Here is a 14,366-nt window from a genome sequence, read left to right on the forward strand (position 1 = left end):
ATTTATTTTTAAAAAATGTACTACTTATTCTCTCGATTGAACTAACAAGGGACACGCCTTTGAATCTGCGTTTTAGCAACTTTTAATTTTTTAAATATTTTTGTTTATGACATATTACCTCGGTTGAGCTGGCAATCGAGGGGATAAGTATTCAGGAGACACGCCTTCGAACTCCAACAACTTCATTTTAGCACCTTTTATTTTTTTATGACCTATTATCTTAGTTGAGCTGGCAACCGGAGAAAAATATTTTATTTTATTTTTTATTTATGACTTAATACCTCGGTTGAACTAGCAACCGAGTGAAACTGTTGTCCAATTTGATGGAAAAAATTAAGTAACAAATCTTTGTCATCCATTTATATAGTAACAAAGGTCAAAGTATTGCCAACTCATCAACACATACGCATGAAACATCAGTGATCCACGTGAAACCTTCACCAACCAATCGGATCGAAAATGCCTTAACGATTCATCTTGGATGCAAAGTGTTGAAGTGCAGACTTAACGTAATTAAAACAATATTGATGATGAAAGCAGCAGAATGAAGTACAACACCATTTTCTGAGAGTGATTGCAAGAGCGGAAAAAATGTTAAGGTTGATTCCTTAATATAATTCCTTCTCTTATAATTGCTTGTTAAAAATGTTTAAATATTAGTTAGGAAAACATGAATGTAACTTAGCAATTTTAGTTGTTGTTGTGTCAAGTAAAATGTTTAATGTTGTTGTTGAGATTAAATATTTAACAATTCTATTGATTTTCTTTATTTCTATTGTTGTTTTTGAAATTTAATATTTAAAGATTTTATAGATCTTGTTGTTGTTGTTGTTGTTGAGATTCAATATTCAACGATTCTATTTATTTATTTGTTGTTGATGATGAGGAAGATTCAAAAGTTGTCAACAAACTTGATGCTTTGCCGATTGAAATGAAAAACTAGGTTAAAACAAAAAGAAAATTTCTTTAGCCACCTCCCTATGGGGGTCACCCCCAGCGAAAATCCCAAAATACCCCTGCTTCGGAAGTTCATTTCCGAAAGCGTCTTTTTTTTGAAAAAATTGACTTATTTCGGAAGTTCATTTCCGAAAACATTATTTCGGAAGTTCACTTCCGAAATACTGCGATTTCTGCAGATTTATCAAAACACTCCCCCTCCCCCAATCATTTACCCTAAATCAAAACAAAAAGTGGCAAAGGCGAAAATTTGTGCAAACAGAATTCCAAAGCTGCATCAAGGCTCCAATCACACTGCTAAACAACATTCAAAAGCCCTCAATCCTAACACTTTGTAAGTTTTGAAATTTTTAGATCTATTATTCAAATGCATGTTATTTAGGGTTTTAATTGCATAAATGATATATGGTTAGGTTGTTAGTAGTATTTAGGTTGTTTAGAAGCATTTTGATTTGGTTTGAAGTTTGGTTTAGGGGTCTACCATGGAAGTTGCAGAAAACTCCATCGCAGGGGTGTTTCGGAAGTTCATTTCCGAAAACACCTCCATCCCAGTTTTCTGAAATGAACTTCCGAAATGTATCAGAAGTTCAAATTTTTTTGTTTTTTATTTTGTCTCGCATATTAATCGATTTCAATTGTTTACAGGAACATGTCAGACAATCAACCAGCACGCAGGACTGCGTCTTCTAGAGAGGGTAGGGAGTGTCCGTTTTAATTTGCAAGTACTTTATTTTTAACGCCTTTGTTTATTGTGCCTGTTTCTTTGAAGTTTGTGTCCCTTTCTTCTTTTATAAAAGGAGGTCTCATGGACCTTTCTTTCTTCATTTTTACGCAGGAATGGGTGGCGCTAAGGGAAGAAAGGGTTCTTCAAAGAAGGAGGTGAAGGAGGTGAAGGAGGTGAAGGAGAAGAAGAAGGTTTTGACTGGTTCTGCTTCTCGTCCCCTGGGGGTCCATGGCTCGGACGTGCAAACTCAGTCTTCAGGCGTGATCAACGCTGATGGTTCTGATACTGAGTGGGATGAGGATTGGTATAGTTATCTTCATTCGGAGGAGTTCGCTCGTCGGGAAGAATAACGTGTTTTTATTTTGTTTGATGTGTATTTTGTAACGCTCGTCGGGCAGAATAACGTGTTTTTGTTTTGTTTGACGTGTTTTGTTTTGTTCTGATTTCGGATTGTATCGCACAGTGTCTTTGTATTGGATTTATCATCTTAGTTTTTGGATTGTTCTGATTTCAATATGTAGATTCTTGGACTTCATCGCCGTGAACACTATCCATCTTCTGGATTATAAACATAGAACTTTGACTTTCCCAGCGCACCCCTTTGTTTGATTTTTTTGTAATGACGTCCCCTGATCAGGTAAGAAATGTGGACACATGTGCCTACGTAAGCCTTCTAAGACGGTTATCTTCTAAGAAATGTGGTAACACTTTCCTACTTAAAAGCCTACGTAACAAAAATTGGGAAGCTCCACAGCCACGCCCTATTTAAAAGAATAAAAAACCTTTTGAAATTTCGAAGTTCCCTTTTCCTTCTCCCCACCACTCTCAGACGGTTAACTTCTAAAACACTTTCCTATTTAAAAGCTTCTCACCCATTTTTCTTTCAAAATATCCCAAATCATTTTCGATCCTAAGTCTTCTTCTTTGCTTTAACGTTTTCTATCTCTTGTTACTTCTTTCATCACAATGTCTCGCCGCGGTGGAGGAAATCATCCCGAAAATCGCCGGAGTCAACCATCTCCTGCACATTCTCAACAATCATCCATCAATGCTGCAGGATTAGGCCGTGGTGGTGGTGGCCGTGGCTCTCGCGGTGGACGTACCTCCAATCCTTCTTCCTCCGGACATCCACCTCCTCCGTCATATGCTCCGGCCCCAGTTACCTCTCCTCCATCTGTTGTTGCAGCTCCGGTTGTTCGTCCATCTGTTTCAGCGCCGTTTGTTCCATCTGTCGCAGCGCCGGTTGCTTCCTTGAGTTCGGCTCTGATCTCCATCGAGAGCCTGACTGCCGAAGTTAAACAGAAGGCTACTCTAGAGTCGGCTCCGTCGTCTCAGAAGGAAAATTGGGAAGGAAAATTGGGAAGGAAAATTCAAGTTCGTGCTAATCATTTTCAGTTGCGAGTGGCTGATAAGGATCTACACCACTATGATGTAAGTATAGTTTGCTCATAAGTTTTTTGTTGTTGTTTATTATGTTGGTAAGTTACAATGTGGTATGGATTTCTAGAGGATCGGGACTTTCTAACCTGTTGCAGCGTCTCCTCCATCGTCTTCATCCGATTAAACAAAGCGAATCGTTCTTGTTTGTTATTTTTCTTCTGTCCAGACCTTTTTTCGGAAGTGCATTTCCGAATTCCTCCAAGGGGGGTGAGTTCGGAGATGAACTTCCGAAACACCACATTTTCTGAAAATGTAACTTTATTTCGGAGATGCATCTCCGAAATCAATATTTTATATTAAAAAAAACACGTTTTCGGAAGTTCATTTCCGAAAACACCTTTTTTTCAAAAAAAAATACCTTTTCGGAAATGAACTTCCGAAACAAGGGGTAGTGTTGTAAATTCACCAGGGGTGAGCAAGAAGGTTAGGAGGTGGGTGAAGAAATTCTCATATTTTTTTTATTTCGAAAATGCATGTTTCATAGATGTGAATCCAAAAAAAACTAAATTTTGACAAAAAAAAAAATATATATACTTGCTAATTTATATATCCAAAAAAAATAGATAGTATAAATGAAAATGTGTTAGGTGTCTAAGAGAATTAAGAGATAGATTAAAAAATTCTCAAGATATTATTTCTTTTGGTCGTCGAAGTTGACCTATCTACTTTGAATTTTCTGTCTCCATAGTCTAAAGTTTCGTTTTTATTCAAATAATAATTGTTCACTAACGACCTACACGTAAGTTCAGTGTAAGCAGAAAGGAAATATAGAGAAAAATATGTGAAGGTAGCACTTTGAAGTTGAGGACCACATAAACTCCATTGATTGAATATGTGCTGAATGATCCAAAATAAAATTGTTCTTATCATAATAATAACAATCTAACACATGCTGTATAACAATCTACCAAGATGAAGTGTTCTCTTACATAGATAAAATTTAAAACTGGTTTATTCTTTTTTTTTTTTTTTATTCTCTTAGTGTAACATTTGTTCTGCGTAAAACTTTTTCTATTCGGTATTTAAGGCAAATTGGTTTATTCTTTTTTTCTCTCTCCTACATTTTGAAATAAATGATGTAGGAGAGAGAAAAAAAAGATTCACTCATAATCTCTACCATTTATTTTAAAATCCCATGGTTTAGATTCATTCTCACATTCTCATATAAATATGGCATTCTCATATGATATGCCCCTCATATATATATATATATATATATATATATATATATATATATATATATATATATATATATATATATATATATATATATATATATATATATATATATATATATATATATATATATATATATATATATATATATATATATATATATATATATATATATATATATATATATATATATATATATATATATATATATATATATATATATATATATATATAACAAGTATCAAACATAAAATTCAAAGAACACATGAAATAATAACTAAAAGCTAAACAATCAGGCAAAACAAGACAATTATGATGGGTCAACATGAGGGAAAGAATTTATACTCGGTCAAAGACTCACATAAACAAGTGAGAGAAACACTACATATTCAGTCAAAATCTTAAGGCAATAAATATATGGATCATCTCACTTATAAATGGCTCAATCTCCCATTTTTCATGCAATGTGAGACTTACACAACTCACACATATTTTTCAACAATCTTGTCCTAAAGTCTGGCTTTATCCATTATGCTCCCTTTCAAGTGGAAGTTCTTTCATCCATATACTTGTACTGTCATTAACATTTACTCTTACCGCGCCACAATTTACTCTTACCACGCCACAAACACTTTAATGGGACACGTCGTCTAACCACCACCACGTAGTAAGACCTTCGATACAAAGAGTCGGACCCTTACTTGTATCATCAACTCTGATACCACTATAGGATCATCATAAGATAAAACATCCACATTGAATCAAAGACTCACCCAAATATATAAGAGAGACACCATATATTCACCCAAACCCTTAAGGTTATTGATGCATGGTTCCTCTCACTTATAAAGTACTTAACCTCAAATTTTCCAAGCAATGTCAGACTTACATAGCTCACATTTGTTTCTCGACAAACCGTTGACCAAGAAACACAATAAAAGTGACAAATAGGAGGTAGTTGAAGCAATAAGCCTTATATACAATAGACAAGTAACACCCTCGAGATCCACTAGCACCTTATGCCTCAATAGGAAAACTTTAGAAGGGATCTTCTCTTGAAGAAGTTGCTAGGTGAAGACAATAACTTTTGAGGGAGTCCAACTATCCTAGACGCGAGGAAGAACTAATCCACCCCAATGACCATAAAAGTATGGGGATATCATGACTAAGGAGTCCTAAATAACTGAAGTTGGCAGAAAAACACCATCTTTAAAATGACGCAACCACCACATATTAGAATCCAATGAAAGAGTCACGTCTCAAATGGAAAATAGTATATTAGTGACCATTTCTTGTTGATAGAGGAAAAGGAATCTCTTCCACTTTACATCACAAGTCAAGTTCCCATTCACCACCACTCCAACATCACCAACAAATGAATCTAACTAGCCAAAGATATATAAGAGCATAGGGAACCTCTCACGTGATATGACATTTATGGACTCCGTCATAGATTTTGTGCGCTTGTTAAACACGTGATTTTCCCTAATGTTAATAGAATACCCCAGAAATATACCTTCATCACTTTTAGGATCAAACTTTCATATCTGTTCTCTAACTAGAATAATATAGTAAGTCCTACCAATCGAGTGAAAGTATTTAACGATGGGTTTCCTCCCTCTCCACAGTTCATAATGCGTAGCATTGTTAAATGGTTGAATACTCATTTGTTGAATATGACAAGAAGTATTCATTGCTTTTTCCCATAAATAGTATGAGAGATTTTTGGCATGTGTAACACCCCGAAAATTATTTCTAATTATTTAATTTAAATAGGATAATTATTTAATTGGAATAATTGATGTTATGAGAATTATTGAGAAATATTGGAAGTATGATGAATGATTATTATGTAATCGATAGTGATGGAATGGTTAGGATTATTAGTTATGTCAATTAGGAGTATGATGAATGAATAGAGATGTTAGGTTTTGGTGAATTTGATGAAATTGACGAATGTTTTGATGTTAGATGACCTCTAAAATGTGTTACAATTGTAGTATATCATGCTACTTGATGATGTTTTGATGTGGGAATGGTTATGGTGGGAATGGATTGGAATTGGGAGAGGAAGGATGTCAGAATCGCAGCAAAATTCTGCACAAGACGCAAAATGCGTCGACCTAAGTGTCAGTTGCGTCGACCTAAGTGTCAGTTGCGTCGACACATTCAGCAAATTTGCGTCGACCTGTAGTGTCGACGAGGCTTACCCGAGAGTGGTGGAAATTCTTTCCGTCGACCTGAAGGGGTCCATGCGTCGACGCACAACATGCAATTTTTGAAAAATATTCTGAAGGTCATAACTTTTGATCCGTTTGTCCGATTTAGGTGCCGTTTTGGGCGTTGTGAAGCTAATTAGATGTTTTACATGATAAAGTGATAAAATGGGCAGTGGCCAACTTTATTTTAAAAACTCGATTAAATTGCTTTGGTGGATTGAAACATTATATATGTATGAATGTGTTTATATATATGACCATGTGTTTGTGTGATGGTTCGATGATTTGTGATTGTATTAATATGTGATTAATATTAATATGACGATTGTGGTGAATATGCATGAATGATTGAATAATGCTTAGACATATACATGCTTACGATGTTGATGATATGAGATTAAAATAGACGATGTTAAGCATCGTATTGATGATGATATAAGTATGTGATATGTGTGCATTCATTCATGAATCATTTGCATTTGATGATATATACCGATGATGAGTGGATTGTTTGTAGGACATAATTCCCATTGTGCGGAATTTATGTCGGTGGACTGTATCTCGATGATGAGTAGGTCAGTTGGATGGGTTTAGCCCATGATTTGGTACCACATGCATTAGTGTCAGTTCATTCATACGCATTATAAGATGTTATGGCTTGAATGAATTGTGTTGTGATTGATGATGTATCTTGGTATGTTTGATGAATGTGAAGTATTGGAATGATTGTATACATGTAGGTTGAGTGATTAATAATTTCTTGATGTTTTATTTGATTACGACTATATAATACTCTTTATTGAGAATGAGACTCACCCTTACATGTTGTTTTTCAGATTGAGGAGTAGCGGCTTAGCTGATTTGGTGAGGATAGCTCTTAGAGTTCATCCATGAGTCGTGTCGGTCATGCTCTGATTGTAACACTGGGGAACGCTAGTTTAGAGATGAATTACTCTATTTTGATTTTGTTGTTTCAAAATTGGTTTGGATTAATTTGCATGGATGATGAATATGCAACGTTATGAATTATGATCCGCTGTGTTGAACATGAATGGTGTTTATGTTAAATTGTTCCTCGGGTGGCATGACATTTGGCATTGGTATTTATTTTGAATTAATTGTGATACCCTTGTATTTCATGTTTACTCTGAATTATTCTATTTATTTCTGCGGGGTTTAGAAGGGTGTTACAATAGTGGTATCAGAGCATAGTCGGTCGTTGTGACCAGAGTCTTAGTGTCAGTCATTTCCTTGTATACAACTAGTGCGAAGTAACCACTGTCGATACTTTTGTGCTAATGAAGATTGTTTTGGTGAATTAGCAGAACAATGGCTGGAAGAGGTGGAAGAAACGATGATGCGATCGCTGAGGCTTTGGGCATGATTGCTGGTGTGCTGGGAGGAAATCCTGGAGGAGCTGGGATTGGTGCTGACAGGAAATTGGGGAACTTTCAGAGGAACAACCCTTTGTTGTTCAAGGGCACGCATGATCTGAAGGTGCTCAGAAATGGGTGAAGTAGATTGAGAGGATTTTCAGAGTCATTGATTGTGCTGAGGATCTGAAAGTGAGGTATGGTACGCATATGTTGTCCGAAGAGGCTGATGACTAGTGGATGGCCAGTAGAGATGAACTCGAGGGTGCTGGTGTAGCAATCACTTGGGCTGTGTTCAAGAGGGAATTCCTGAGAAGGTACTTTCCTGAAGACGTTCGGGGAAGAAAAGAAATTGAATTTTTGGAGCTGACTCAAGGTAATATGACGGTACCGAAGTATGCTTCGAAGTTTATTGAGTTGGCGAAGTACTACGTTCACTACAACAATGATGAAACTAGTGAATTCTCAAAGTGTATCAAGTTCAAGAATGGTCTTCGAGACGAGATTAAGCAGGGTATCAGGTATCAGAGGATTTGCAGATTTGTTGATCTAGTGGATTGTAGTTGGATCTTCGAAGAGGATAACCTTAAGCTGAAGTCATCTCACTCTCGCGAGTTGGTTGACAAGAAAGGCAAGAAACCGATGGATAGGGGTAAGCCTTATGGTAAGGGAAATCCTAGAGCTGGAAGTTGGAAGAAGCCTAGTGGGGGAGATTCTAGTGCCCTCGTTAGATGCTATAATTATGGTGAGGCTGGACACAAGAGGAACGACTGCAAGGGCAAGGAGAAAACATGTTTCAAGTGCAATAAGACTGGGCATGTAGCTGCTGAATGTAGAGTGAAGACTATGACATGTTACAACTTTGGAGAAGAGGGTCACATCAGTCCACAGTGCACGAAACCAAAGAAGGATCAATCTGAAGGAAAGGTGTTTCCTTTGTCTGGGACAGAGACTACTCTAGAAGATAGGTTGATTAAAGGTACGTGTGTTATTCATGGCACACCTCTAATTGCAATTATTGATACTGGAGCGACATTCGTTCATTTCAATGGATTGGGCTAAAAGGTTGGGATTAGAAATATCTGATATTAATGGAAGTATGATTATTGACACTCCTGCATCGGGTTCAGTAACTATTTCATCTGCTTGTTTGAACTGTCCGGTTGATATTTTTGGCAGAGAATTCGGAATGGACTTAGTGTGCCTTCCGTTGAAACAACTTGATGTAATCTTGGGAATGAACTGGTTAGAGTTCAACCGTGTTCATATCAACTATTTTTCGAAGACAGTGTTATTTCCTGAAGCTGTTAGTGCTGATGATATGAGCATGACTGCTAGACAGGTGAATGAAGCTATCGTAAATGGTGCAATCGTTGGAGGATTTGTTACGTGCTTGTGTGCTAGAAAAAGGAGGTGCCTGGGATAGCTATCTACCTTTGATTGAGTTTACCTACAACAACAATTTTCATTCGAGCATTGGTATGGCTCCGTTTGAGGCTTTGTATGGAAGGAGATGTAGAACACCGTTGTGTTGGTACGAATCTGGTGAGAGTGCGGTAATCGGACCAGAAATTGTACAACAAACTACGGAGAATATAAAGATGATTCAAGAGAAGATGAAAGCTTCTCAGAGTCGTCAGAAGAGTTACCACGACAAAAGGAGAAAGACACTTTAGTTTCAAGAGGGAGACCATGTGTTTATGAGAGTTACTCCTATGACAAGTATTGATCGGGCTTTGAAGTCAAAGAAATTGACTTCGCGTTTTATTGGACCGTTTCAGATTTCTGAAAGAGTAGGAGAAGTTGCATATCGCATTGCTTTACCGCCGATGCTTGCGAATTTGCATGATGTATTTCATGTGTCTCAGTTGAGGAAATACGTCGCGGATCCGTCTCATGTGATCCAGATAGATGATGTACAGGTGAAAGATAACTTAACCGTTGAGACTTTACCTGTGAGGATTAAAGATCGGAAGCTGAAGCAGTTACGTGGTAAAGAGATAGCTTTAGTCAGAGTGGCTTGGGGAGGACCAGCTGACGCGAATGTCACCTGGGAGCTGGAAAGTCAGATGAAGGATTCCTATCCGAAACTTTTCACTTGAGGTATGTTTTCGAGTACGAAAACTCTTTTAGTGGGGGAGAGTTGTAACACCCCGAAAATTATTTCTAATTATTTAATTTAAATAGGATAATTATTTAATTGGAATAATTGATGTTATGAGAATCATTGAGAAATATTGGAAATATAGCTATTGGGCTCGTGTGGTGGTTAATAGAAAGGGAGGTGTTAACTTATTAAGTCCATTAGCCAAAGTTATTCTATTTTTAATAAAATATAAGGAAGTTGTGGAATAGAGAATGTTACAGCATTTGGGAAAAAAGAAAACACGTGAAAGACTTGAAGAGCTTTGCAAAGGGGAAGACGAAGATCAAACCTAAGGTAAGGGGGGATTCTTCTTGGTTAATAATTATTATGTAACCGATAGTGATGGAATGGTTAGGATTATTAGTTATGTCAATTAGGAGTATGATGAATGAATAGAGATGTTAGGTTTTGGTGAATTTGATGAATTTGATGAAATTGATGAGATTGACGAATGTTTTGATGTTAGATGACCTGTAAAATGTGTTAAAATTGTAGTATATCATGCTACTTGATGATGTTTTGATGTGGGGATGATTATGGGGGGAATGGATTGGAATTGGGAGAGGAAGGATGTCAGAATCGCAACAAAATTCTGCACAAGATGCAGAATGCGTCGACCTAAGTGTCAGTTGCGTCGACACATTCAGCAAATTTGCATCGACCTGTAGTGTCGACGAGCGCTTACTCGAGAGTGGTGGAAATTATTTGCGTCGACGCACAACATGCAATTTTTGAAAAATATTCTGAAGGTCATAACTTTTGATCCGTTTGTCCGATTTAGGTGCCGTTTTGGGTGTTGCGAAGCTAATTAGATGTTTTACACGATAAAGTGATAAAATGGGCAGTGGACGACTTTATTTTAAAAACTCTATTAAATTGCTTTGGTGGATTGAAACATTGTATATGTATAAATGTGTTTATATATATGACCATGTGTTTGTGTGATGGTTCGATGATTTGTGATTGTATTAATATGTGATTAATATTAAGCTGACGATTGTGGTGAATATGCATGAATGATTGAATAATGCTTAGACATATACATGCTTACGATGTTGATGATATGAGATTAAAATAGACGATGTTAAGCATCGTATTGATGATGATATAAGTATGTGATATGTGTGCATTCATTCATGAATCATTTGCATTTGATGATATATCCCGATGATGAGTGCATTATTTGTAGGACATAATTTCCATTGTGCGAAATTTGTATCGGTGTACTGTATCTCGATGATAAGTAGATCAGTTGGATGGGTTTAGCCCATGATTTGGTACCACATGCATTAGTGTCAGTTCATTCATATGCATTATAAGATGTTATGGCTTGAATGAATTGTGTTGTGATTGATGATGTATCTTGGTATGTTTGACGAATGTGAAGTATTGGAATGATTGTATACATGTAGGTTGAGTGATTAATAGTTTCTTGACGTTTTGTTTGCTTACGACTATATAATACTCGTTAATTGAGAATGAGACTCACCCTTACATGTTGTTTTTCAGATTGAGGAGTAGCGGCTTAGCTGATTTTATGAGGATTGCTCTTAGAGTTCATCCATGAGTCGTGTCGGTCATGCTCTGATTGTAACACTGGGGAACACTAGTTTAGAGATAAATTACTCTATTTTGATTTTGTTGTTTCAAACTTGGTTTGGATTAATTTGCATGGATGATGAATATGCAACGTTATGAATTATGATTCACTGTGTTGAACATGAATGGTGTTTATGTTAAATTGCTCCTCGTGTGGCATGACATTTGGCATTGGTATTTATTTTGAATTAATTGTGATACCCTTGTATTTCATGTTTACTCTGAATTATTCTATTTATTTCCGCGGGGTTTAGAAGGGTGTTACAACATGAACCATAACTCTAGCCATTTCTAGCAGGGTACAATTCTTGAAAGTTCAATGAAACACAAGACAAAGGGGGGGGTTGAATTGGGTTTCAAGAGTTAACTCTTTTTAGAACACCCAAAAGACAAAATAAAGGATAGAGAACACACAATTTTTATCATGGCTCACCGTTAACTAGGCTACCTCCAATCCACCTAACCCTGATGATTTGCCTTATTAACAAAAACTTAATTTACTAATCAAAAACCTTTAATTACAACCACAATTACAACTTGTCTAAGTCTTCTTGAAACTTCTGACTATACCGTCAGTCCCCCAAGGAATCTTAACCAACTTGGTTAAATATTACAAAGAGTTATATTTACAAAGTGCTTAGTAACCAAACCCAACCTTAAGTATCCATGCACTTAAGAAAAGCAACCATTTGTTCCTTCCAATAGTCATAGTTAGTATTGTAAGAATCGATGATGGATTAATGAATCCTCCTTATTTGGCTTTGTCCATCTTGAATTGAGAAGGTAAAGAAATCCTAGAGCACACCTAACCAGAATAGAGTGTCTGCTCTGATGCCACTGGAAGTTCTGGTTAGTTGTAACACCCCATATTTCCTATTTATTAATTATTTAGAATTTAAAATTAATTATTGGATTTAATTAGTTAATCGGATTAATTGGGAAAATTGTGAAAGATATAAGTGGGCTTGATGTTACGTTTAGTAAAGAGGGGGTGCTACGTGTGAGGCCCTACTGAAGTTATTTTCCATTCTTCTTTCATAATAATAATAAAGGAAATTGGGAAATAGAGGAACAGAAGAGTCAAAAGAGGAGGTTTGCAAAACACATACAAAGCAGAGAAGAAGAAGAAGAAGAGGGCTGTCAAGAAACTTTGAATCAAGGTAAGGGGGGACTCTTCTGGTTAATATCTATTATGTGATTATAGGTGATATAATTGATTAAGATATGGTTTGATTCAATTGGATATATTGGGTTTGGGATTGTTAGGTTTGGGAATGTCATAGTTTAGGGTAATTGATGAAATTGCATGAACTATTGATTGAAAATACGTTTTTATTTATGTTTGATGATGTGTGATGGTTATATGAGATTTTATGCCTTTAATCGACGTTTAGAAGATATTTTGGGTGAAGGATGTGTGGAATCGCAGGTCTCTCACAGAGGTGAAACTCTGCATAATCGCACGTCCGCTAAGCGGCCTCAGGCTCGCTAAGCGGATGCTGTTCGTTTTTCAAAAAAATAATTGAGCTCTCTAAGCGGACCTAGCCTGCTAAGCAGAGGTCCCAACGTAGTTAGCTACTGTATTTGATCGCTTGAAGCGGGGTTATTGGAAAATTGATTAGATAAGCGCGCTGGAGGGTCGCTAAGCGGACCCTGCTATGCAGAAATTTTCTGAACCTTGAAACTATGTAACTTTTGATCCGTGAATCCATTTTATGTGTCATTTTAGGAGATGTGAAGTTAATTAAATGTTTTATAATATAAAATAGAGAGATGTGCAGTGGCCGATTTTATTTTTAAAACTCGATTTAATTGCTTTGGTGAAATGAGCATTGTGCATATGCGGTTTTGTGAAAATGACAATGTATTGGTGTAATGATGGATGGATTATGGTTATTGCTATGTTTATTGTGTCAAATGTGAAAATGATCGAATGATTGCGAAAGCATGTGCATACTTGTTGGTGACGATAACCGTGGATTATGGCGAGACGATGCGGTGCATCAGATTGGTGATGTTATAAGTATGTTATATATATGCATTCATTCATAAATCATTTTGGTGATGGATCCCGGTGATGTTTGGATCAATGGTGGCCATAATTCCCATTGTGTGGAATTTGTGCCGGTAGGGCCGTATCTCAGTGATGTTTAGATCGGTCGGGTGGATTAATTCCACAGCTTATTGATACCACATGCATAGTGTCAGTTGATTCATATGCATTTTGTCATAACATGATTGAATGGATTTCAGTATTATGTTGGGTGATGTATTTGTTGTGTTTGATGAATGGCAGTTGAAAATCTGAATATATTGAAAATCGGGTGAATGATGTATTATGATGTTTTGTTGCTTATGAATACATTAAATTTATTAATTGTGAATGAGACTCACCCTTACATGTTGATAATTTTTAGATTGAGGAGTAGCGACTTATTGCTTTGGTGAGGATAGCTCGTAGAGTCTATTCATTTATTTTGGGTCGTGTCGGTCATGCTCTGATCTTGTAACATTTGGAACGATAGTTTTAGAGTTTAATAATTATACTCTATTTGATTGGTTTTTGGATTATGTTCCATTGGTTTGTTTTGGTGATGTTACACTATTCCGTAGTGATAAACATGGGATTGTTATTTGATGAACCGTTCCTAATAAAGCATGACAGATGAATTATCTTTGGTTTTAATTTTTTCTTAATTGTGGCACCCTTGTTTTAATATTTTACTCTGATT

This window comes from Vicia villosa, unplaced genomic scaffold (genome assembly GCF_029867415.1).
Source record: "Vicia villosa cultivar HV-30 ecotype Madison, WI unplaced genomic scaffold, Vvil1.0 ctg.002685F_1_1, whole genome shotgun sequence".
In the NCBI taxonomy this organism is placed as follows: Eukaryota; Viridiplantae; Streptophyta; class Magnoliopsida; order Fabales; family Fabaceae; genus Vicia; species Vicia villosa.